The sequence below is a fragment of the Anabrus simplex genome, chromosome 2 (assembly GCF_040414725.1).
Source record: "Anabrus simplex isolate iqAnaSimp1 chromosome 2, ASM4041472v1, whole genome shotgun sequence".
Lineage (NCBI taxonomy): Eukaryota > Metazoa > Arthropoda > Insecta > Orthoptera > Tettigoniidae > Anabrus > Anabrus simplex.
In genome coordinates, this window is record NC_090266.1 from 983,217,442 (window position 1) to 983,243,844 (window position 26,403).

Here is a 26,403-nt window from a genome sequence, read left to right on the forward strand (position 1 = left end):
AAAACAGAACTACTCACACTTTCCTTGTGTGATATCCTCTTCATTTTATCTGGGGTGTACCTTCAATAATATCACAACAAGATGAATCAACGAAAAGTCAATAATACGGAAGTCTGGGTCCTCCTGGGAATCGTCCAAAGTTCAAAATGTACTGAAGTTCTTCAGGAATAGAATATGCAGGACTTGAATCTATACATTAGAGAGAACTACATTATCATGAAGCACGCTATAAGAATCACTACTGTAACTGGATTCCAGTGGTTACACGATACACAGTTAAGAAGAGTGGAAAAAAAAATCAAATTACACGGCACTTTAAAACCTTAACACACAATAATACATCAGATGAACTGCGCCAATAGAAACAAATAAACATCAGGTTGGGCAACGTGACGACTATAATAAAGGAATGTGGAGTGGGTCTGGGAAACCTACCAGGGCCATTGGGATACGAAGGTTGTGGGTTTCCAGAAAAATCAACCGTGATCCCTTGATTCAATATATTATTTCCAAAATAAACATTACAAAGAAATTTGGAACAAAATCCACCTATCCCAACAATCCAGTTACACTATTTCCAAAATACAAATTAGATGTAGTTGCCGAAAGCTTCCTCTTAGGCCAAGAGGTAAACAAAATATATCTTAACATACGGCAACTTCTACAATACAGTTTTGAGGGCAAGAGGAAACGCAGGATACAAATACAATATTAAATGAAAGTAAACGTGCTTTGTAAGGCATCTGAGAAATTGATTGGCGAGTCTGGGCAAGTACGGCAAACTCCTACGTGAAAGTACAAGCGAACATTAAATGTTAAAATTAAGGTGGAAGTGAAACCAACAGTGCTTACCCGAATGTAGCCCATCTCGGGAGCAAGGATTCGCCAACGTGCGTCTTATCGCTGGACTGACAAGAAAACGAAAGACCACGAAATATCGCCTCACTCTCTTAAAAAGACAAGGCCGATCTTGGTGTGATTACCGAGTGACCCATCATAGCACAGGAGCTTTCCCATAGCCACCCAGATCCACCAATCAAAACTTTATCAAATCGTGATGTTTTCACAATATTCCAGAACATTGGCAGACACTAATCGCAAACTTTCCGTCTTCCAGAATTAGCTAAGACATGCTTCTAGAATCGACAAGGGCCAACACACCCTGTTCCAAAAGTCTGCATCACTGTTGCAGGAAGGCAGGACTATTCATGCAGTGGCTCCAAGACTTCATATGGCTAAATCTGTTGTTCTCACGACCTGGAAAAGATTCAGGGAAAGATAATTCTGTTCTAGGAGATTAGGTCAGGGTAGAAAGCGAAAAACTACGCTCAGAGAGGACCAGTGTGTGGTCACTTGTGCACTTTGATAGCACAGTTCTGGCCTTATGAGCACCAAGATGAACTATGGACAGCAACTGATGCAACTGTCAGTGACCAAACTGTTTCCAAACAACTGTGAGAGGCAGGCTTAAAGTCACTAAGGCCTTATAAAGGTCTGGGATTAGTGCTTTGTCACAGGAGAGGTCAACTGAGATTTGTGCGTTCGCATGGAAACTGACAGCTCTGACCCTAACGCAGTGTGATGTTCACTGATGAATCACGCTTTTGTCTAACGTAGTGTGATTGACGTCTATGGGTGTATTGTTGCCATGGAGAGTGGTATACAGAAGGAGCAGTCGAGGAGGTGGACAAGTTCATTTCTGGTTCTGTCATGGTTTGGGATGGCATTACTCTCGGCAACCGAACAGACTTTCTGGTAATCAGAAACAAACTTACGGCTGCCAGACACATAGAGGACATTGTGCACAATCATGTTATGCCCTATACTCACTATACTTTTTAATTTGCTTTACGTTGCACCGACACAGATAGGTCTTATGGCGACGATGGAACAGGGAAGGCCTAGGAATGGGAAGGAAGCGCCCGCGGCCTTAATTAATGTACAGCCCCAGCATTTGCCTGGTGTGAAAATGGGAAACCACGGAAAACCATCTTCAGGGCTGCCGACAATGGGATTCGAACCCACTATCTCCCGGATGCGAGCTCACAGCTGCGCGCTCCTAACTGCACGGCGATATTATTTTGTATGTATGAGAGAGCAGAGTTATGCTTCCATAATCAGAGCATTCTACAATACTTTCTTTCTTTGCTATCATAATTCTTTTTCTTTTGATGAAGTTGTCTGGAAATTCACCTTCATCGTACCATCTGCTTATCATGGCATATAAAAGTTATTTCAATTTCTCTCTTCCACATTCTTTAGCAGTTGTCCCGGTATGTTATCTGGACCAGTAGCTTTATTTTCATGTAATCACTGAAGTGCTGATTCAAACTCCCTCTTTGTGATTGTGGAACCTTTACCACCTTCCTCTACTTCAATACACGTAGTTCGTTTACCACAAAAAACCAAGATTCGTAATTGTTGTCAATATTGTCATTGTCTGGGATGGCTGAAATATGCAAGAAATATTTATTTTTTGTATGTCCTTTTGTGTGTTGTATATATAGTATACAAAGAATTCAAAATAATCTGAACTATCCTGTTTTCTGTTTTACACCACATAATAATTATCATAAGGACCTGCATTCTCACAAAAAATTATTGCAGAATACACTTAACTGCCACCAATCATAGTCAGAAAAAAAATAACTTAGTATGGGGTTTTTAAAGGTTACCAAAATACATTTTTCTCACATTTTCCAGAATAAAGTCATTTTTTAACATTTGGGTGTTTTAATAAGTTTATTGTTTTCATGCTTCATTAACTACTTTTATGGTTTTCAGAGATGTCAAGGTGCCGAAATTTAGTCCAGCAAGAGTTTTTTTTACTTGCCATTAAATGTACCGGCACAAGACTGACATATTTGAGAACCTACATATACCACCGGACTGAGCCAGGATCGAACCTACCAACCGTTTAAGCCACTCAGCCCAGCTTTTGGATGTTTTTACTTAATTTTTTAAAAATGTTCATGCTTTTATAGATATTTTTCATCAGATATGTGTAATTCTAAATTATAAACTATGAAATGGCGTATGGCTCTTAGTGCCGGGAGTGTCCGAGGACATGTTCGGCTCGCCAGGTGCAGGTCTTTCGATTTGACACCCGTAAACGACCTGCGTGTCGTGATGAGGATGAAATGATGATGAAGACGACGCATACACCCAGCCCCTGAGTCAGCGAAATTAACCAATAATGGTTAAAATTTCCGAACCTGCCGGGAATCGAACCCGAGACCTCTGTGACCGAAGGCCAGCACGCTAACCATTTAGCCATGGAGCTATAAAAACACTTCACTGTGAACTTTCTTGGATGAACCCACATACTCTAGTTCTGCACTGCTCATCTGTTTTCATTAGCTGTTTCTTATCTATACAGCAGTTGTAATTTTTCTTGACTGTAATGCATATGTATGTACAGTTTGTATCACTGATTTCGAAGAACCTGGAGTGATCCCCTCAACGTCATGTGGTTTGTATCGAGTTTTGCTTTATTAGAAGTGTTGACTGCTTTGATGAAGCTGTGTTTGTTCATACAGTTGACTGGCAACTATAGGCCTTTTAAGGTATGTGTGTTGTAGGTGTGTGATGTTTTGTTTTGCAGTGCAGTTGAAATGCCAAAACAAAAAATAGTGATCTGCAAGTTGTTTAAAACCGTATGTGTCAGAATTTGGTGAAAACACATTCTCAGCTGATGAAACTGTATTGTTCTGTTGCTGCAGATAAATGGTACCCTGTACAACATCTGTCGGGTGCAAAAATCATTTGCAAGCTCTTGAAAATGTGAACAAGAAAATCAGTGTTCCAATTACTGTTAAAAGGAACTGCTTGGACATCAAGTAACAATTCGTCTTCCTTTCATGAAGAATTATGTGAAGTGTTTTTTAGTGCAAATATTCCACTAAGAAAACTAAGTGATTTCCTTGTGATTTCCAGACGAATCAGAATTGCATAAAAACTCTGCATCAGAATGTTACGATGATACATTTACTTTTATGTGTTATACCTTTGAGGAATTTTGAGGTTACCTTGCGAGATTTTTAATATCTGTCTTAAAGGGAAGATAGCCAGTCCCTGTTATGAATGGTGTGAAAATACCGCTCATAGGGTCGGTTGGTGCATGCATTTCAGTGGGCTTGGCAGACTGATATGTAATAGCAGCGGCTGGCTGGGTGAGGAAAGCAACGGGAAACTACCTCACTCCTCGTTTCCCTAGTACACCTCTTCAGTGATGCCTAGGCTATTTATGACAGCTGTTGGTGGAGCTGCAGAGGATCTAACCAGCCTTCGAGCTGAATAACCCAACATAAAACATACATACACTTCTATGACACAAAGAGAGAGAGCTGCTAAATTTGTGTCTGGGTAGGAACTGTAACTCCGCCATTGTCTAATCCCAAGTCCGGAATGAGAAAGGAGGAGGGTTGGCTGGCCTGACACCCAGCTGTAAAACTGCTAACACCAAGTGTTGGGCAGCGGTAAATAACCTGACTCCCTAAAGGAGCCAGCGGCTTCGGGCGGATGAGCTCCCTTAGGTGGGGTGATGGTCCCCTCAGTGGAGAGGAAATGTCACTGGAATCCATCAGTTGAAGACCCAACGGCAAACAAGCGGAGGAGGATCCTCTCACTTCGATTTCCAACGATTGTTGAATTGGATGAGGTCATGCCAGACGGACTGGCTGTGAAGGCGCTACTCACTCATAACTGGAGTCTGCGGCAATCCGTTGCAATCTCGGTGCCTAACCTTGCACGTCTCATCTCGTGCCACAGGATATGGCTTCGAGACCATAGTGTGAGGGTCACTTCCTGGCAAGTTGGGATCCTCCTTAACCCTGCGGTACTCGCGCGCAATTTCGTTGCGGGAATACTCGCGTGGGCTACATATGTAGTCCACAATTTTATTTCGGTTTTGATTGAATACATTGTTACTTATTTCGTTTTTAAGTCTTAAATTAATTATTGTTCATTTATAATACGTTTTCAAGCTTCTTCAGAGATTTTGCACACTGTTAATGCACAGTTAGTTATACTATGTACTTCACTATCAGCATTACCACTTTGTTCGCTATCCGAAGTAGAGTGGTCAACATTCTCACTAAAATCTTTATCTACTTCCTCAGTATCAGAGTGCAGAACTTGTTCCGTTACAAAATCTTCTTCACCATCATCACTGTCATCCTGTGGAACTTCATCATCGTCACTGTTTTCGTCTAAGCACTGTCGGATAATATTCTCATGCTTAGCAGCCATTGTGACACCAGCACTCGCGCGGGCTACAGACGTAGCCCATTCACCTTTAACACTGACTTGAGCACAGCTCCAACCTCCAAGACGTGCAGTCGCAGACGAAATGGCCACCGGACTAACAGGAAGGAAGGTACCTGAAACCGCGCTTCTGTACCCCCTCGCCACTGCAACGATCACATAAAAAGAAAATGGCTGGGCTACGAGGGTAGCCCGCGCGAGTGTTGGAGGGTTAATCAAATCCACACCAGTGGCACTTTTCCTGCTTCTTTCTTCACTTCGATCAAGTCCAACGGCGATGGGGCAAGGATGGTGGAGGCAGGTTTAGGGTAAACTGGGAGCCTCTAGTCCAGACCTGCATGTTGGTGGCAGTTATGTGATGGTAGTCTTCATGAGACCAGGTGGCTACCCAAGAATTAAGTCTGTGTGTGGCCAGGCCTATTTCGGAACACCGCTACCCACCCCAAATAGGGAAGGCCCTAGAAAATGTGGGCTAAACATCGGAAGTCACCCTTTCGCCTGGCTGGGCAACCACACACAGCAGGTAACCCCACTCGCGTTCAAAATATGGCAGATGAATGTAAAATTATAATTGGATCCTAGAATGTCAGAACATTGCTTGATAACGACAACAGTGACAGAACGGAGAGAAGAACAGCTCTCATCACCCATGAGTAGAGGCATGATTTTTTCGCATTAACGATAAACGCGACAAAAAATATTTTGAAGCGATTTTGAAATATCTTAAGGAATCACATGATTCTGGTTAAGAAATTTTGATTTCGCAAATTATTACGAAAAGGCCAGTTTAAAGCGAAATTTACTTATTTTGCAATATGTGCGAAACTGTAGCGAAATTCGTGGAAAATAAGGATCTTCAAATTGTACTCCAATATCACGTGTGTTAAGGGAAAGAGAAGAAGCATCTCTTCGTATTAATATTTTATAAAATCCCTTAATGGTATGGCCATATAGAGTGATAAAAATGATGAATGATTATCAGTATTGCTTCTCTTTATTTATCTATCTTTTCCATAAATAATTCACAAATATCAAGAATTAAACTTTTCATGACTAACTTTGGGAAAGTATTAAAGCGATGGGATCAGTTCTGTTTCACAAAATAATGCAAAAATGTGTTTCCTTTCACGAAATCGAACATAAATTAATGCGAAAAATATCATGCCTCTACCCATGAGCTTACTATACTAAACATAGACGTCGCTGCACTGAGCGAAACTAGACTGTCAGATGAAGGGAAGATCGTTTAGTCTGGATCGGGCTATACCATCTTTTGGAAAGGAAGGAGAGAACCGTATTCATGGAGTTGGATTTGCAGTTAAGAGCAAACTGGTAAATGATCATCAGCTCACACCCATTGCATTCAGTGAAAGGCTCATTTCACTCCGTATACCACTCTCCAGAGATAGGTTCATCACACTCATCTCTGCTTATGCCCCCAGTCTGCAAGCCGATGAAGAAACTAAGAACCATTTCTATCACCAGCTGAACACCATCATCACCAAGATAGCACCATCAGACAAACTGCTCCTGCTTGGAGACTTCAATGCCAAAGTGGGAGGGATAATCAGTTGAGGGAAAGTGTAATGGCAAACATGGTATTCACAATTCTAATGCCAATGATCTGCTACTTCTCGGCCTGTGTGCAGAACTTGAGCTGTTCAACACTAACACTCAGTTTTGCCTACCTAATCGTTACAAGACCACATGGATGCACCCACAACCTAAGCACTGGCACATCCTCCACTACGTCATCACCCGACAGTGTGATAAGAGGAGTATTCATGATTGTTGGACGGATCACAAACTTCTGATCTGTCGACTCAGAATATCCTTACATCAGAAACCAACTGTGCATCACCCAAGTAAGGCCCGACGCAAGTTTGCCACTTTCAAGCTCTCAGATAAATTCATATTGTCAGTCTTCCAAAATGCTATCGTGAACCAATTGGCAAGAAATCCAGTATGCACAAATGACGTGAAGCAAGAATGGTCAACACACCAAAGAGCTATCATTGAGTCAGCTGAGGAAATCATCGGCTACGAGAAAAGAGAGGCAAGGCTGGTTCGAGGACAACAATGAAGAAATTCTGAGCCTTGTCAATGCCAAACGGGAAGTATACCTATCCCGTCTTCAAGATCCATCATCCCGTGTGAAAAAAGCTGTATTTTAAGATCTGAAATAGAAATGTCAGACTCAAGTAAGAGAAATGAAGAACAACTAGTGGCAGGAAAAGGCTCTAGAACTTCAAAGACTATCTGATGCCAGAAACCTGCGGAACTTCTACGCGGGAATAAAAGAGATCTACGGTCCATCTCGCTCTTCAGTTGGAACTCTGAAGATAGTTGGTGGTGCTAACACTCTTACCGATGGTAAGGACATCCTGGAGCGCTGGAAGGAACACTTATCCACTGTTTTAAACTGAAGCTCCACTGCTGCCGATGAATTTCTATGCGATGTGCCACAACACCAACTCAACCATGGATGGCGATGCCACCAACTTATCAGGAATTCTGTGTGGCACCTGATAGGCTGAAACCTTGGAAAGCACCTGGACCAGACAACATCCCTCTGGAACTAGTTCAAGGTGGAGGCTTACCCCTGAAAACAAGGCTCTTTACTCATCCTCTCAATTTGGGGAACCCAAAAAGTACTCAGCGTTTTCAAAAATGCTAATATTACTACTATTTCAAGAAAGGTTACCGTAGTATATGTAACAACTATCGTGGCATTTCTCTGCTATCTATTGTAGGTAAACTTTTTGCAAGGATCCTCCTTAGGCGCCTGCAAGTCATCTCCGAGAGGAATCTACCAGAGTTTCAATGTGGGTTCCGAGCCTCCAGAGGTACTGTTGACATCTTTTGTGTAAGGCAATTGCAAGAGAAATGCAGAGAACAATAGAAGCCTCTCTATTTTGTGTTTTATGACCTGGAAAAGGCCTTTGACAGTGTCTCTAGACTCGCTATGTGGACAGTTCTGAGACTCCTTGGCTGTCCTGAGTATTTTGTGGGCCTGGTGCAAGCACTTCATGATGGTATGATTGGACAGATTCTCCATCAAAACTACTTCTCCGAACCATTCCCAATCACACATGGATTGAAGCAGGGTTGCGTACTTGCTCCAAATCTGTTTGCCTTGTATCTGGAAGGCATGCTTTTTGAAACAACAAACGATCCCGGCGTAGAGATTAAATACTGCTTTGATGGTGGCCTCTTCAACTTGGCCAGACTTCACTTGCGAAGACGTATCAGTGTTACTAGAGTAACTGAAATGCAGTATGCTGATGATACCGCATCACCAGCTCTTATACCTGAGGAACTGCAACAGTCAGTCAACAGTTTCAAGGATGCATATGATCTTTTTGGCCTCACCATCAACGCCAAATAAAACCAAGGTACTTGCTCAGCCTGCATCAGATACTAACATTCCAGAATTTAACATTACCATCTCAAACACCAAACTATCTCGTCAAAGAGCTGTACTTCAGAACAGGATGTGGAAAACAGGCTTCGTGCTGTCCATGTGGCCTTTGGCCGACTATCACACGGTCTTCAGGAATAAAAGCCTTACAATTCGCACAAAACTAATGCTGTACCAGGCTGTAGTCATCTGTACACTTCTCTGTGGCTGCGAAACGTGGACCTTATACCGCCGTGACATCAAAAAGCTGGAGCGCTTTCACCAGCAAAAACTACACTCCATCATGAACATCAAGTGGGAAAACTACGTCTCGAATGTTGAAATTCTCGAGAAAGCATGTGCTGAGAGTTTAGAAGCATTGGTCGTTGGCCATCGCCTCAGATGTGCAGGACATGTGCGCCGCATGAATGACACAAAACTACCGCGCCAGATCCTCTATGGTGAACTTAGCTCCGGTTCAAGACCACGGGGTGTCCCCCTGAGAAGTTTCAAAGACCAACTGAAACAAACCTTAAAGATGGCAGAAATAAACCCACAAACCTGATAAACACTTGCCAAGGACCGTCTACTTTGGCGGGAAAGTGTCTGTGCCTCAGTTCAACACTTTGAAAAAGAACGTCGCAGACATGAAGATATTAAGGGACAGGAACGCAAACTTTGCCAAACCCAGCCAAGATCTCCCCCTGTCCCTTAATTGCGCGATATGTGGACGTATATTTTAAGCAAGAATTGGCTTGTACAGTCACCAGAAGTTTAAACACAAACTGCTGTGAATTGAAGTGAGCTATTAGCCAGGAAATCTGTTAACTCAGAAACGAGTAACTGCCGACGACGACGTAGGAACTGTAAATAGAATTATTCAGTGACACAAACAGAGACTTAATTTTATAGAAGGAAAAGGGAAACAGTGGAGTAATTAACCATGGATATATTATGTAGCGTTGTTGATCATTTTCAAATTAAGAATACTGACAAACATATGCTTTTTGAAGAGTATCTATAGCTGATGAGCTATATGGAAGAAGTGTTAATATCTTTTAAAGTGATAAGCAATGGGTGACATTTTTGGAACATACAACACCACATATGCTAAAATTGCTTTTGTTTTCCATTCCCTATTCAAATGTTACACATGAGAGGAATTTCACCTTAATGAAAAATTAATGGCAGAAGGAAATAAACCAGCTAAACAGAGAGACTAGATACAGAACTTTTTTGTCAAGACTATGGCATGATACGCAAAAAATGTTATCAGTTTCTCTAAAGTACAGACAGTAAATCATTACTTCAGAAGCTTGTTCAAGTAGCAAATATGGGCAGACTTGATGGGAGTGTGAATTGAAGGTATGCCAGAAAAATGGGTTAACCCACAATTTTTTTAATTGAGGATAATTGAGTTTTCTGAATGAGGCTGAAAAAGATATAAGGAATTGCCTGTATTTATTTTTTGTAGACATAAGGCTCAAGCAAACACCATAAATTTACATATTTTCTTACAGACTATCTTTAATAAGCCCTTTGCAAGACAGTACCATTAATAAATAGAGGACATTTACATTAAACTTCTTCTATCCTTTACAAAGCTATCTCCAATATTAAAAATAATATTTATATTCACTACTAACTCAAAAATTACCATTTTAATCTTTCATGTAACCTTTTCTGAACATGTTATACTAAGGTAAAGGTACCTGTAGATGACACTTTTAAAAGGAATGACAAAATGAGAACTGTACTGACACACAACACTATTTTTTTCGAACAAGAAACAGCTTAAGTGCCCTGGACTACCCCCTGCTGGAATATGGGTTTAGTTTTCCATTTTCTTAATTTGACTATTGATAGTTAAATTTATCCTCATGTTTAGCATTAGTCCCTATAGGTGACACCCCTCAAGTCAAGATTCCCAATAGATGGCGTACGTCTTGGCCCAATAGATGACATATTTTAAAACACACAAAAACATTTAATCTAGATCATTGTTAAAAGGAAGAACATCTCTAATAGTGCTAGTCAAGGAAAACAGTTGCTAGTGTGTAAAAAATATAAAAAGTCAGTCTCAAAAGTAAACATAAATGAAATAAGACTTTAAAGTTAAAAAAGACAGTGTAATCAGTCTTCAAATTAAAAAAAGCTATGAGATGAAACTTTGGAGTAAAAATGCAACGAAATCAGTCTTCAACGTTTTAAAAATTCAAGCCACACAAACAACAAAATCAAATGACTTAATACATTAGTGTCACTATAGGAATTCCCTTGGCTGCTACCATCATAGAACGCTCACTTCTTCTATGGCATCATCCATGGTCTTTTGTGAATATATTTTTTTAAATTTCATTTTGAATCTAGGGATTTAAAAAAGGACAGAAAAGAAATTGTAAAACGAATCAACGAGCCAATGCCTGACACCTTGGACACCAATGTTTGACAACCCCTGTCAGCTACTGGTTCTGGAAGTCACATTATAATGGAATTAATGTGGTTTACCATGTATGTTAAAAAATAACTATTTTAACAGTCAACTTCCTTGCAGAACAAAATCCCAATGCCTGACACCCCTGTCAACCTTTGGGCCAGTCGGGTTCAGGAAGACCAATAGATGACACCCCTAATAACATACGCAATTTAAGATTAATCTTTTCACCTAAAGCAAATAAATGCAGCTTAGAACCCTGCAACCCGGTATACAGTAAGAAACTTCACCTTCCTACATAAAACAAGTTGTATAAGACAATAAACTTTAAGGAATGTGTCTAGAAGAAGGGAAATATTGAGTCATACATTTACAAGTCTTTCAAAGATCTGATTCACATGAAAACAAACACTCCGCTGACCCTAGGGATCACCGGGTGAGTTGGCCGTGCGGTTAGAAGCGCGCAGCTGTGAGCTTGCATCCGGCAAATAGTGGATTCGAATCCCACTGTCGGCAGCCCTGAGGATGGTTTTCCGTGGTTTCCCATTTTCACACCAGGCAAATGCTGGGGCTGTACCTTAATTAAGGCCACGGCTGCTTCCTTCCCACTCCTAGGCCTTTCCTATCCCATCGTCGCCAAAAGACCGCTGTGTCGGTGTGACGTAAAGCAAGATAGCAAAAAAAAGGATCCTAGGGATCAGTCCAGGTAATCAAGTAAGGGTCACAAATGTTGCCAGTACTTGCACTACCCCCCTCGGAATGTGGAAATTCCTTAGTGTTACGACATTTAGACTGAGTGTCACGTATTGCCAGGCATGGGTGTCGTCTATTGGTACATTTACCTTAACTGTATTTTTCCCAGGAAATTTAGGGTTGAAGTTGTTATTTAGCAGTAGGCATTGTTATCATCAGAAAAATGGCTCATCACAAATATTCTTTGATTCTGAAACAGTTTTCATGTTTTGGTAGTATTCATGATAAATTAGCGAAACTTCATCCTTTCCTTTAAGCATTTCAGTTTTACAGGATTTATGGGTCTTGGATCATGATATTTGATGGGGAATGTCACACAACTAAGTGAGGGTCTAATGACCTATTTTGTTTTTCTTCTATGCTCCGCAGAATTATAAGCCTCTATTCCATCACAATTATACTTAAAGGAGCTGAAAAGTTTGGTCTTCAGTTACTTTCATTGTTGTTGTTTATGTTCTCATTGTTGAGTGCCAACAACCGCTGCTCAGTTACTACAATATTGATATGGTTAACTACTTAATAGATTATTACTAGATTATAATAGTATGATCTTTGTAAAATATTATGTTCTGTAAAACTTATATGTACTGTTATTATCTGCTATTATAAGAATCATTCACAAATACACTTTCTCATTTAGAACATAATTTACTGCATTTCTTACCATGCTTATGTACTAGTTCCACTACTCGCCTCTAGAAGGCAGTTATATTGCAGCAGTTGCTTAGCCAGTTCTTGACATTACAGATAAGGCAAATCCAGAAACACAAGAACTTTCACCTTTTGTATTTAACCTAATGTGATTACTGATGGATAGCTGAGCGTCACAACAGATACATTTCTTATCTGAGAACAAATGGCAACACTTAACTCTATTTTTGTTTTCAATTTTGAGGTTTAATCTGTTTTTCTGGGCATGCCTTCAATTTAACAGAATGTTGTCCTAATTAATACTAATAACCAAAATGTCTGTAATTTGGGTGCCAGAGTACACCAAAATGGATCCCTTGAATGTAAAGAAAGCATGATAATTTTCTCTTCTCTCCTAGGGTGTTAATGTTTGCTGTGTATTGATTAATCCATTATGGGCCTTACCTAACCCTCTGAAAATGATTAACTCTTCCTATGTACATAAAATGACCCTATAATAGAAGCAGCAGGAAACAACATCAATAAGTGAACTCCTGTTTGTAGTGAGCCTGATGACCAGTAATTACAGTAGGTAATATATTGCCCTTCACTGTTTTTGTGTATCAACATCAATTGCAGTCTCTCACCATCGACATATGGTATTAATACTTTGATACTCTACCTCTTTATACACTGATTCTAACACATGGTTTAATGGTACTTTCGCTATGTATGTATTTGTATATTTATTTTGCAGGACTGGGTATTGAGAAGTTTCATCAGATCTTACCACCAACTGCATCAGCATAAATGAAGTTAACTTCTGAGGGAAAACTTGACTCAGGAACAAAACCTAATGTAATTGTGTCTTATCAAGAAAGGCAATTTAAATAAAGTACCTACCTATGTTTCCTAGAAATCCATCCTCTTTTTCTTTTGCCCACATACATTTCAGTGGATGAAAGTTAATTTAGAATCCACCAGAAGTCCTATGTTCTACATAACTGCACGAAAATTGAATGCACAGAGTGTAGAAAAGCCTGGTTGGCCACAGCAGCGCGTAGAGTTATCTAACAGTGTAACACTTTCTTATGGTACTTCTCAAGCTCAGTCACAGTCAGTATTGTGGTTTCTGTATAATTTATTAAGAAGGAAGCCATATTTTCAAGTGTCGACTTAGTTAACATAACTTTAATGCTTTTCAATCTGTGAAAACACTTATTATAACACATATAACACTATAACATACCTGTAGGAAATGCATGCTATTAAAACAAAGAATAATATGTTTCATTCTACAAGAATATCCTTATCTTCTGTCAAATCACTCTAAGTCGTGCGTATATATATTCAGTATTGTTTACGTTGCATAAACTTGTCAACAATTAAGATTTGATGATAATATGGACAAATAATGATTGTAGTAGTATTCAACTTACAGAAATGCTCCTGTTATCTAAGCTGCTACAGAGTAGTCTGTTGCTTTCAATCACTGCTGCCAGACTATGGTCGTGATATAATAATAATAATAATAATAATAATAATAATGTTATTTGCATTACGTCCCACTAACTACTTTTGCGGTTTTCAAAGACGCCGAGGTTCTGGAATTTAGTCCTGCAGGAGGTGCTTTATGTGCCAGTAAATCTTATCAACACGAGGTTGACATATTTGAGCACCTTCAAATACTACCAGATCCTGGATCAAACCTGCCATGTTGGGGTCAGAAGGCCAGCGCCTCAACTGTCTGAGCCATTCAGCCTGGCTGGTCATGATTACATGTTATAAACCTCATTTTTGGTCCATATTAAAAATTTACAGTTCAAGAAAAAAGGTGTTCAATGATCAACCTATTCAATACTTTATTTCCACTTATATTGGTTACATAAATACAATAACACTTAATTGGGACATGTTTCACCCTTAATTTAGGGCATCTTCAGCCTAAAATAATCTTCAAAAGTACAAATAACATTACAAATAGAAGCTAAAAGATTAGCTATTTACTAAAATTTGGTACCGGTACATATAAAGTGAATGTACATTAATAAAAACATGTTCATGGAATATTGTCAATGATCATCTTAAAACTGTCTTATCAGAGACTAAAACTTCCTCTATTAAAATAACTTAGTTTCAGTTAAAATGATTCACGTAAAATTGTTCGTGGAATCACCAATGTGATAATGCATATATTGCCAACAAAATGAGGGCGTAAACATAAGCACCAAAACCGTATGTCATGCACACCATATGTACAAGGCCAATTGTAAAAAACGTAAGCACAAAGATAGTAAAACTCCAAAGGTAGAATGTACGCAACGCCGACACTGAAACATCAGTTGAAATATTGTAGGAGGAGTGGCCCTTTGTACAGGTAAGAAATAATTGTCAGAGACCTATGTCGAAAACTGCCAGTAGAATCTCGAATAATGTTCATTGTTTTTAAGCTGTTACTTGTTATCTACCGTTGTGTTAGTAACCGCCCTTCTGTAAAATAAATGATAATCTGAAAAACAGTCTTGAGTGGCAAAAGACGTTGCATATACCACAGATAAGAATAATGAAGTAGGGCGAAAATGGGGAATCCTTTTACGCGTATGATCATTTTGGTTGGCTTGGTTAGCTTTGTAAATTTCAATAGTTTCTTTAATATTCACAGATTTGCACTTATTATCAACTCTGTTTCTTGTGGAGGAGAGAGAAAGTAAGGGAGTGTTGTGGGCCATGGTTCTGTCCATTGGAAGGCAGGAGGGGTATGTTTGCTTCATCATGTTCTAATGTCTTTTTGTGTATTAGGGAGTAATGCAAGCTAATGATTTGACCTAATAAAAGAATAGAATTGAATTAAAGAGTATCTTGTTAGATGTTCGTTTTTTAGGATATTATTTATGACTAAAAATATCTCAAGTGGCAGAAGCAGAGAATTTGAGACTCTACCTTAATTAAGGCAATGGCTGCTTCCTTCCCAATCCTAGCCCTTTCCTATCCCATTGTCGTCGTAAGACCTATCTGTGTACAGTGTACGACATAAAGCAAATACAGTAGTAGTCATCAATGTCTCGCAGATCATGAATGGATTTGGCTCTGGTGGAAAATGGGATCTACAGACTTTACGTAATGTCCTTTTCAGAGATTCTTTGGATAATTTGACATTTGTCTCACTGGATACACGTTGACAATTTTGCAGTATCACAGATTTTGCTTTCCTAGAAGCAGTGGCAGTCTGCTTCATATTTTCAACACATTCTGTTGCATGCATTTTTCCCCAATCTGGGACATGGTTTATGAACATTGATTACAGATAATAATTTCCTAAGCCACATTCCAAATATGTAAGTCAGTGATTTCCTCCTGTGGGATTCATTAAGCACTAATGAAAAAAGTGTAAATGTTGTCCAGATGTTAATTAAGTTGAGCAGAGAGAAGACAATTTTTTTTAAGTGTATGGTTATTCATGTTGGCTTTGTTAGCTTTTTTTGCAATGTGATTTCAATTGCTTATATTTTCACTATGTAAAATTGTTAGATCTGTGAAATGGTGTGAACAGTCATATGTACTCTCCAAATGCTGATTTATCTGATTGCATTTTTGTGTTCTTTGTATCTTGTTTGGCCTATAAATGTGGCATTGCAGTTAGGTTCTTGGCAGTTGAATTCATGAAGTCCGGACTTGAAGAAAATTTCATTCTTGTTCAGGTTGCATTTGCTGATGTGTCTTTGCAGTTAATTCTAAAGGATAATTTTAGACCATGTTTTTGAAAATGTTAGCTATTTTGTATGTGTTTTTGTTAATGTAGTTGAGGACAATGAATTTTTCCCTTTCATGTTAGGTTTTTCTTTTGTTTATTGATTAGTTTACCTACAGTGCTCAGAGGGTGGTTGTTTTCTTTCACGATTTATTTTATTGCTTGTATCTCTTCATTGAAATCCATTGTGTTCATTGGTATGGAAATAGCTCTGTGCACCATTGTATTCAGTCCTGCTACTTTGTGTATGTATGGGTGGTTCGATTCATTGTTACTTCTGTGTGATGGAGTGGGTTTCTGCATATTTTTATGACAGGTTGTCATTATTCCTACTGATTGTGATGTGTATATGATGAGTATAATAGTGTGTGTGTTTTTACAGGTACGTTATAATTAGTGTTTTTGACAGGCTGTAAAGCCTGAAAGTTATGTTTCTGTATTATATTAATGGAGCTTCTTGCTTGCCAATATTAGTATCTTCTCATCCGCATCGGGATCGAAATGTAGTAGTCTTCTCTGTCTAACTGTAGTTATTTTGTATTTTTGATCAATGTCTCGGTTAGGGATGCGCAGCTGTGAGCTTGCATTCGGGTGACCGAGCTCGATAGCTGCAGTCGCTTAAGTGCGGCCAGTATCCAGTATTCGGGAGATAGTAGGTTCGAACCCCACTGTCGGCAGCCCTGAAAATGGTTTTCCGTGGTTTCCCATTTTCACACCAGGCAAATACTGGGGCTGTACCTTAATTAAGGCCACGGCCGCTTCCTTCCCACTCCTAGCCCTGTCCTGTCCCATCGTCGCCGTAAGACCTATCTGTGTCGGTGCGACGTAAAAAAAACAACTAGCATTCGGGTGATAGTAGGTTCGAAGCCCACTGTCGTCAGCCCTGAAGATGGTTTTCCATTTTCCCACCAGGCAAATGCTAGGGCTGTACCTTAAGAGCACAGCGACTTCCTTCCCACTCCTAGCCCTTTCCTACCCCATCATCGTCATAAGAACTATCTGTGTCGATGCGATGTAAAGCAAATGTAGTAGTTATAAGTGTTTCGCAGATCGTGAATGAATTTTGGCTTTGGTGAAAAATAGGATCTTGTCTTTCCAGAGATTCTTTGAATAATTTGACATGTCTCACTGGATACACATTGACAATTTTGCAGTATCACATATTTTCAACACATTCTGTTACATGCACACTTCTCTAATCTCGGACATGATTTATGTGTTCTCACGGTTGTTTAATCACTCTGAGCCTGTCATGGGACATTGTTACTGTGGCGTTACACTCACCACATGAACCTGTTTTTTGTGTTTGATGTTTTATGTACATAAATCCCCGATATATTAACTTGTCTGCATTCTGTTGGTTCCTTGTAAACCAAATTTCTTCACCCATCACTCTTGATTTTTACTTTGTAGATGTGCTATGAATTTTGAAATATTTTCATAGCAACACAACTACAATACAATGGTAATGATATCATTAATTAAAAGTGACTAGTTGTACCGGTTATTAATGTGCAACTAGTGTGGACAGTTATTAATGTGTGCTTTCCTGTAAACCGAATTTCTTCACCTATCACTCTTGATTTTGACTTTCTAGATGTGCTATGAATTTTGAAATATTTTCTAAATCCATAGCAACACAACTACAATGCAGTGGTAATGATATTAATTAACAGTGACTAGTTGTACCGATTATTAATGTGCGGCTAGTGTGGCCAGTTATTAATGTGTGACGACTGGTTTGTAATATGTGATGACTATTCCATGTGATGAAAAATCTGTGACGACTATTCCGGATACCGATGTTGCATACTTACCAAAATTGCATATTGAATGGCAAGGACATCCAATCTCATTTATGTTGCTCTAGACTTTCTTTTTTTGGAAGTGTGTAAACATGTTCTGATTATCAAAAGTAACTGGTGCGTTGTCAGCACAATATGATGAGATATTTTATTATGGTATATCTAGTTTCTGAATGAAAGAGTTGTACATATTCCTATGTTTCTATCCAAAATAGTTGGGACCAGGCGAGTTGGCCGTGCGGTTAGGGGCACACGGCTGTGAGCTTGCATCCGGGAGATAGTTGGTTCAAATCCACTGTCGGCAGCCCTGAAGATGATTTTCCGTGGTTTCCCATTTTCACACCAGGCAAATGGTGGGGCTGTACTTTAATGAAGGCCACGGCCGCTTCCTTCCAATTCCTAGGCCTTTCCTATCCCATCGTCGCCATAAGATCTATCTGTGTCGGTGCGACGTAAAGCAACTAGCAAAGAAAAAAGTTGGAAATTTTGTTGCCTTTGTTCGACAACACTGATACTACTGGACTGTTTTTCAGTCAGGATATAAACTGTGGCATAGATTACTCGAACAGTCAGCTGAAAGATAGCTCTGTGTTTTTTGCACTGTATGATAAATGAAACGTAACTCAGCAGCTGCCATTTGATCCTCTTCCTTCGATCCACGTGTGGAAAAAGTCATAGTATAAAGTCTGAGTATAATCTCTATTTTTCACCAAATGTCTGTGTGTCTGTTTTAAAATGCTTCTTAACATCATTTTTGCGATCATGACCAGCACTGAAGTGTACATCACAAATTTTACACCTGGTATGAAACTGCATTTTTCCTTTCCTTGAAAAGGTATTTTTTTAATCACTCTAAATTAAACTTTATTAGTTATTTTGGCTTCTTGAGAAGCATTCTTTCAATATTCAATATTATCTTCAAAATCACAGGTACTGCAATCAACTATTTCCACAAACAAATTTTGAGATACAGGTTATATTACGGCTGACAAGATGCAATGGTCGCTCAGCACAGCGAAAGAGATCTCGTTGACTGTAAATATGCATACAGCAGTATGTCTGCTTAACAGTTCAGTACGCCTGTCATTACTAAAAGATCAGTACATGTATGTACATTAAAATCATGCTTCATTTACGTAATTCTTGACTCCTTCTGATGAGCATAGACATTCATATCTTAAAAGCGGAATCGTCTTCATCCCGCGACTAGTATGAGCGGGACATGGGACAGTTATCTGAAAATTAGGAAAGCCCTGCCATATTGAGTCACCAGACAACCCTATCCACTGTTCAGTACCCTAAGAACATGACGTTAGAAATTCATAAAATTATTTTATGTCAAATATCTCTGTTAATTACAGTAGCGTAGCCAGGATTTCAGTTTGGGGTAGGGGGCATTAAGGTAGTTCTTCATCCTAAATTTTATTTTGATGGGTATCCAAACTTCCAGAGTTTAGGCGGTATAGAATACCTCAAAAGGAAATGTCCTTGGTTCCAAGTAAGAGTGGTGGATTCATGCAGATTCCGGAAGCTAGTAATATGATACATTATATATAAAATGCTTAATAGAAGTACATTCGTTGAAACTCCTGGGGTGTCTGGATTCCTTGGACGACAACACCCCGCCAACCTCTGTTATTCCCATACCAAAATAACTGCAGCATTTCATATATTCCGAGTATAAGTGAAATGAATGCAAGAATATATAGTTTGATTAAAGATGCAATATTCTTGTTTAGAATAAATACGGTATTTTTATTATAAAAATGTCATGTGATAAGCTATAAAGAAGTGGCATTTTATACAAATAATGAGGCAAAGAAATACACACACGCAACATATATATAGAATGTAAGGGGTATGGGTATAGATACACAGTTAAAAAAAATTAGGGGAACATGTTTTGTAATGTCTGGTATATAAACGTTAATTTGGTAGATGGGGTTCCAATGGTCGTAAAGCATACCTTGAGACCGTAGCTACCCTAGATATGTCAAATCGAAGTTATACTCCATCTGTAGGCGTAGCCAATGCATTAAGCTGTCCGGTGACCCCTCAAAACAAAGTGAATAGTGGTGCGTCCATGTGTCGTTGTGATGTACACCGATTACTGTGGTCATTTGAGCATGTTGTACATAAACCAGCACATCCCATGAGACATCGTAACGAGGTTCAAGTTGCAAGGGCCATCACTTTGATCCAGGAAGGATGGACTTTTCGTCGTGTTGCTGTGGACCTCGATGTCTCTCCGTCAGTTATTCAACGCTTGTGGAATCGCTACAATGGGGCCAGTTCACAAGGAGGGTTGGAAAAGGTCATAAACGCATTTCAGTCCCGCAGGATGACCGATATCTGACCATCTGTGCATTGCGGCATCGTTCAGCAACTGCCAGAGAACTGCAACAAGACCTCAAGAAGGTCACTGGAGTCACAATGTCTGACCAGACAGTAAGGAACAGGTTAAGAGAAGTGCCTTACGACACAGACGTCGTGTTCAAGTGTCCCGTTTAACGCAGCAACATCGCACAGCTCGCCTTCTGTTTGTCCGTACCCACGTCAACTGGCAACTTCATCAATGGAGACCTGTGTTGTTCACAGGCGAGTCCAGAATTCCCATGACACAGCGTGATGGACATCAACGTGTATGGAGACGCCGTGGTGAGCAGTACATGCCAAATTTCCAGGGAGGCGACCGATTCGAACAAGGTTCTATTATGGTGTGGGGTGGCATCGGTATTGATGGCCGTGCAGATCTCGTCGTCGTCCGTGGTAATCTTACTGCTGCGGGGTACATCGAGCAGATACTGCTACAGCATGCATTGGTTGCTGCATATGGTGTTGGCCCTGCATTCGTACCCATGTACGACAATGCCAGGACCCATACTCTAGTTGGGGTCTTACCAGAAACGTATATGCCCTCACCAGAGCTGTCTTGCGAGGCCTGGACATTCAAGAGATGGAGTGGCCAGCAGCGAGTCCCGACCTTAATCCCATCGAGCATGTGTGAGATAGGGTTGACAGAATTGTTCATGGGCGTCCTGTTCCACCAGGCTCTCCAAGACCTCGAACAGACACTCATTGAAGAATGGGACCTTACCTCCGTCGACTTATACGGAGCATGCCACGTAGGTGCCAAGCTGTGATAAATGCTCGTGGAGGACATACACCATTCTGAAGCTCTCCAACTGTGATAAAAATCCACCCTGGACAACTGTTATCACTTTGTTTTCGCTCCTGTTTGGACATTTCCGTTTGTGTTCTGAAAATGAACGCGTATCCATCGAAGTTCTTTTGTATGCTTCAGCGAAAAAGGATAAAGATTTAGTTGGTAATATACCTGGGTGCATGGCTTTTTTCTGGAAAAAGAGGTGCCGGAACTCACAGGAGAGAAATTAAGGAAGAAGACATGGGATTTACCGAACATTAAAGAAAGCATGTAATTTTCATCAAAAACTACTTACACTAAATTGAAAACAATTTCCAATTTTTTTGACATGTCATCATTTTCTGGTCTTGCTCTTTGTATCCTTGGCTGAATGACGACCTTGTAACAACCAAGTTTTGACATACTTTGTTGGATCAAATACCGTCAAAGGTGGTCCAACAATTCTTATAAATAGTAATGAGGTAATGGTTTTCACTGACAAAGATGATCTTTCTGCGGTCACAATCAAGTTCATCTGAGAAAATCCCCTTTCACACTCACTTGAAGATATAGCTATTGTGTTGAGCGTCCTGATGAGCCGTATCCTGTCGGCCCATAATAATAATTAGGGTATTATTTGACCCAATATGTAAAATTTATTCATAAAAGTTACAGTCTAACATGTTAAAGCATCGTATCCCAAGATAGTTGATACCGGATGTTGAGCAAGACAGTGAGTCGCTGGACATTGCTTCATATTTCCGTATGACCGTGAGAAAGGGTGGCGTAACCAAGCGCTGGCAAGGATCGACACGTGTAGTAGATGCTGACTAAGCAATATATTTCAGCCAATGGAAATTAAGGACTTGGGAAACATGGAGGCCACACCGCGCCAAATCTTAATTCCAGAATGACCAACGTGCTCAGTTGCCAAAGTCAGTTTATGTCGGTAATCGGTTTTCTACAGTTTCTGATATCAGATATATTTGGAAAAGCAATATAAAAATTGGTGGAAGCGATTTGCTAGTGTTTGAGCTGTGTTTTGTAAATATATCACAAATAATATTGTGTCATCACCTACGACGAATTTTCTGATTGGTGGTTGGTTCAGACACCCGGGAACCCCAGTATTAATGGCGTCACCGAAGCCTCCTCAGTAACCCTAGCTCTGGAGAGCGTCACTCTGTGTTAAATGCTCGGATAGTGCGGAAGAACAAACTCTGAAGTGGTGATTGTGATTAACGTGGTGTTATTCCAGTATCAGTAACTGTACTAAATAATCTTGTAAATTATGCAGTTGGAAGATTTTACTGTTCTTGAGTAAATGGAATAGTATATTTTGGCAGAGTTTACTTTCAATATATAAAGACGGTGCTTAGTGACCGCTTTGTAACAAGTGTAGTGGAAACGTGCTATTGTCTCAGTACTTCGCGACGGGCGCGTTTCGCGAGGAACTTCCGTAGCGAACCGTGTGCTGCTTTTAAAACTGTATTCTCGCCCTTTAAGTGAAGTGTGTGATAAATATATCAGTGTGTTTAGCTGATCTTGTAAAGAGAAAGGGTATTTCGGTTCGTATCATTAAGCAGTGAAGATATTGTCAACCATAGTCTTTTGTGTTCCAGTGGAGTATTTTCCAGCAAGATGATGGCGATGCATGCAGAAGAAAGAAGTGCATTCCCACATGTTAATGCTGTGATTAACATGGAGTAAATCCCTCAATCAGCGGGGATGTAAGCTGCTATCCTGGTATCTCGAGAGTCGTCGGAGGGAATTCAGTTAAGACGCATGTGTTATTTATGGCATGATATGTAAATTATGTTAAGGTACTAGGGCAGTGCAGATAGAATTTTTAATTTTCATGTAAAGTAAGCCTGACGGCATGTGTTTGTTTGATTTTGTTAATATGATAGATTCGGATACGAGAATAATGCATGTTTATTTTATTTTCATTTTGCTTTATGATTAGATGATTGGGAAAATGAGGGATTGATAGGATTAGTTGTTGTTTATTTACGCATGTTACTTAGTATAGGGTATTCCGAGTTTTCCTTACATATATGCTAGAAGGGCTAGATTGACAGGTTCATCTTTATACAACGTTCAATACGTATTAGTTCATTTCATTTCGGTTATTCAGAGAGACAGGTATAGATATTCTGCATGACGCATGATTTTAGGGAAGCTGACTGAAGGAGCTGCAGAACGTCGTTGTTAAAATAAGATCTTTAAGTTAAATTGGATTCTGTTTGCCTGATGGTCTGTAAAGGACATGAACTGGGTATCATAATGTGGAAGGCCAATGGGATTTATGAGAGATAATGAGATAAAGATTGCATGCCGAATTATAATGTATTGATGCAGGCTGATTGTATGCCTGACAAGAGAAAGAATATTGTGCAGATGTGTGTGCCTGCTAAGTGTCTTCTGAGTGTATATTGTGATCAGAATGGACAGTATAATTCCAGACTATTGAGTCTGATGATATTCAATGGTAAAAACATGCTAAGAAGGAATGAATATACGTGAGTTTCCGTGTAGCCGGCGAAAGGCGTTATCTCATGGCAAGCTGATTTCTGGCCTGTGTTTATCTGTAGGTGTGAAGGAGACGAAACTTCCTAGTGACAGCCTCGGGAGACAAAATCCAAACTTTAGCATAGTGTTGAGTTCAACATTTCTTTTCAGCTCGTAATCTACCCGGAAGTACATGACGGATGACCGCGCAGTTGAGCGCTCAAATGAAGCAGAAGGAGGCAATGTTGCCCATTGCTTTCTTCATGATATCAAGGGTTATTTATATGTCTTTCCCTTACAGGTTGATGTTTTACATTATTATTTGTGGTTGTATACTTGTCTCGTTGTTTTAAAAGGGAACAGCCCGAGTGCTGAAGTATTGGTGGTTTATCTAGTTCTGTCTAGATCTTTTGCAGTGAACCGGGTTTCACAATAGAATCTGTGTAGCATTTAAGACTTTACTCGATATCCGATGTATATAGATGTGTTTAGTTTGATTATTTGAATTGTTGTAAATATAGTGTAGGATATGCCCCTAGTATTTTGCATAACTTACATAAAGTCCATTGCGTCTTAATTATTTTCCTTTTCGTCGTAACTTTTCTTTATAATGTAACTTTTATTTAACGGTAGTATTTCGACGACTCTCGGATTTAACTTAAATTTGGAAACCGTATCGTTGTGATGCGATAGTGTGTAACTCCATACGGAAATACCACATGTCAGTGTTTGCGTACACTTGTTGCCAGACAATATAAACAATGGACTATAAGAAGCAGCTCAGTCTTGATGTATATAACGTTCTTTGTTGAACTTGATTTTTGATTTCAAATTTTGTCTTATCATTCAAGTAACGTTTTGATTTCCATTTATTTTCTTCATTTTTTAGTTCATTTTGACATATTATTTTTTCTTGATTTTATTGTTTTCTCGTAATATGATCGGGGATATTTATCAATAAATCCATCTTACACCTTATGATTGTTTCTCATTCGTGTTATACCTCCATTTCCTGTCATTGATTGATATTTTAGAGTAGAACTTCGACTTTTTATCCTGACCCAATCGACAACCTACCCACACTCTGCCCAACCCTGAGTTAGTCGGATGTTCATACAGGAATGGAGGCATCGTCCTAGAGGGTATTTACTCCTGGGTAAGGTACTCTCCGAACCCGGGAAATTTCCCTGGGCATTTCTTCTCTGAATTTCAGGTTATCTCTGAAGGTTCGAATAGCTTCTCTTTCATTTAGTTGGAATCTTCTTGCCAGTGTGCCTATTTCTGTTTCTCCATACAGAATATTTTCTCTTGGGTTTGCTGGCCAATTCTTAGAATCCAGAACTCTTGCACATCTTAACAGTTCAGTGTCTTCTTTGGAAAGTAATCTTTTTTGTAGAGAAGTTTTAAGTTGTTCATAGAAAGCATTCAGGGAGATTGGTGGACCATAACCCTTTCAGACCGAGTACGCACAATTGTGCGGGTTCGTATTTTAGTTATCCCTGGCCGTAGTTGATGTTTTTTCGGCGCTAGACCGGACTGCAGTGATTGTGCGGGACTCGTGGCGTGTATTTCAATTGCTTTTAGTATGCGCTTGACCGCCAGGGTGAAGGAAGAAGAGTTTAAAAAGCACAGTTGATCGGCGAGATGACGGGAAGCAGTAGTGCCAAAATTAAGTATTTATTTATTGCATGTATATTAATCTAGAAGCTTTACTGAATACCGGAGTATATTCAATGAAGTGTGTACATTGGTTAGTGAACGTAAATTTTGCACATACATCATCGTATGTGATACAACGAGGTTTTGAGTTTTGATACGCACAACTGTGTGGGTCCTGCTTTTCGGATGTTAGTTTTTATTTTGTAAAATAAACTATCAATATGTGTATTGAGGAGCATTTTAGTAAGTTTTTGACATACAAACAAAAATTCACACCTCCAGTTTTCTTTCAGGTCTGAAAGGGATAAATACTGTTTTTCTTATGCAATGGAACACCCTTAAACAGTAGATTTGCAGCTGACAGTAAGGCCCTGGGACAGACCGCCTCTTCTCACAAATATCATCAAGTCACTCAACCTTGCTGTGGGTGTTAATGTTTGTACATACCGTATCATATGTCGTGTAATAATTAGGTATCTTAAATCCATTTAATGCAATACTTAAACTCGTGAATACTACAATTTTACAAGGACTGCTCGATCTTCACTTCTTTTGTTTTTAAGGCTACAGTTACACTTCACAATAAAACATGACCAACACCAAAACATCAAATATCCCGACAGTGGGCTTTGTAAAGATCAGCATTTCTCTCCTGCAAATCTAATCTTAGTTCAGACAGTTCTTGCAAAGCATCGCATATTAATCCCAGATCCAAAAAAAATCCCATGCAGTCAGAAAGCTTTGTCGTCGGCACCTTGCAAACCGAAGATCTGGTGGCAATATATGGATGATACATTCGTCGTATGGACAGAAGGTGAAGACAATCTTTGGTCACTTTCTGGATCACCCTAATCGCCAGCACCCTTCCATTTTTCACCTTGGAAATGGAATCTGACGGCAAGATACCATTTTTAGATGTTCTCGTCACCAAGAAAGAGGATGGATCTTCAGGACACAGCGTGTATCGTAAGCCTACACACACCAATAGATATCTCCACGCAGATTCTCACCATCTCCCTGCCCAGAAATATGGTATCCTTACAACTCTGACTA

General features: G+C 39.6%; 1 protein-coding gene across 1 annotated transcript in view; it reads left to right on the plus strand.

Annotated features, from left to right (window-relative positions):
• The window catches only part of Polr3I (RNA polymerase III subunit I), a 183,156-nt gene extending 169,608 nt beyond the window's left edge, over positions 1 to 13,548 (plus strand). The window contains exon 6 of the mRNA XM_067139604.2: positions 13,240 to 13,548. The gene's annotated coding sequence lies outside the window, so the exon portion shown is untranslated. The remainder of the gene's footprint in view (positions 1 to 13,239) is intronic.
• The last annotated feature ends 12,855 nt before the right edge of the window (positions 13,549 to 26,403 follow it).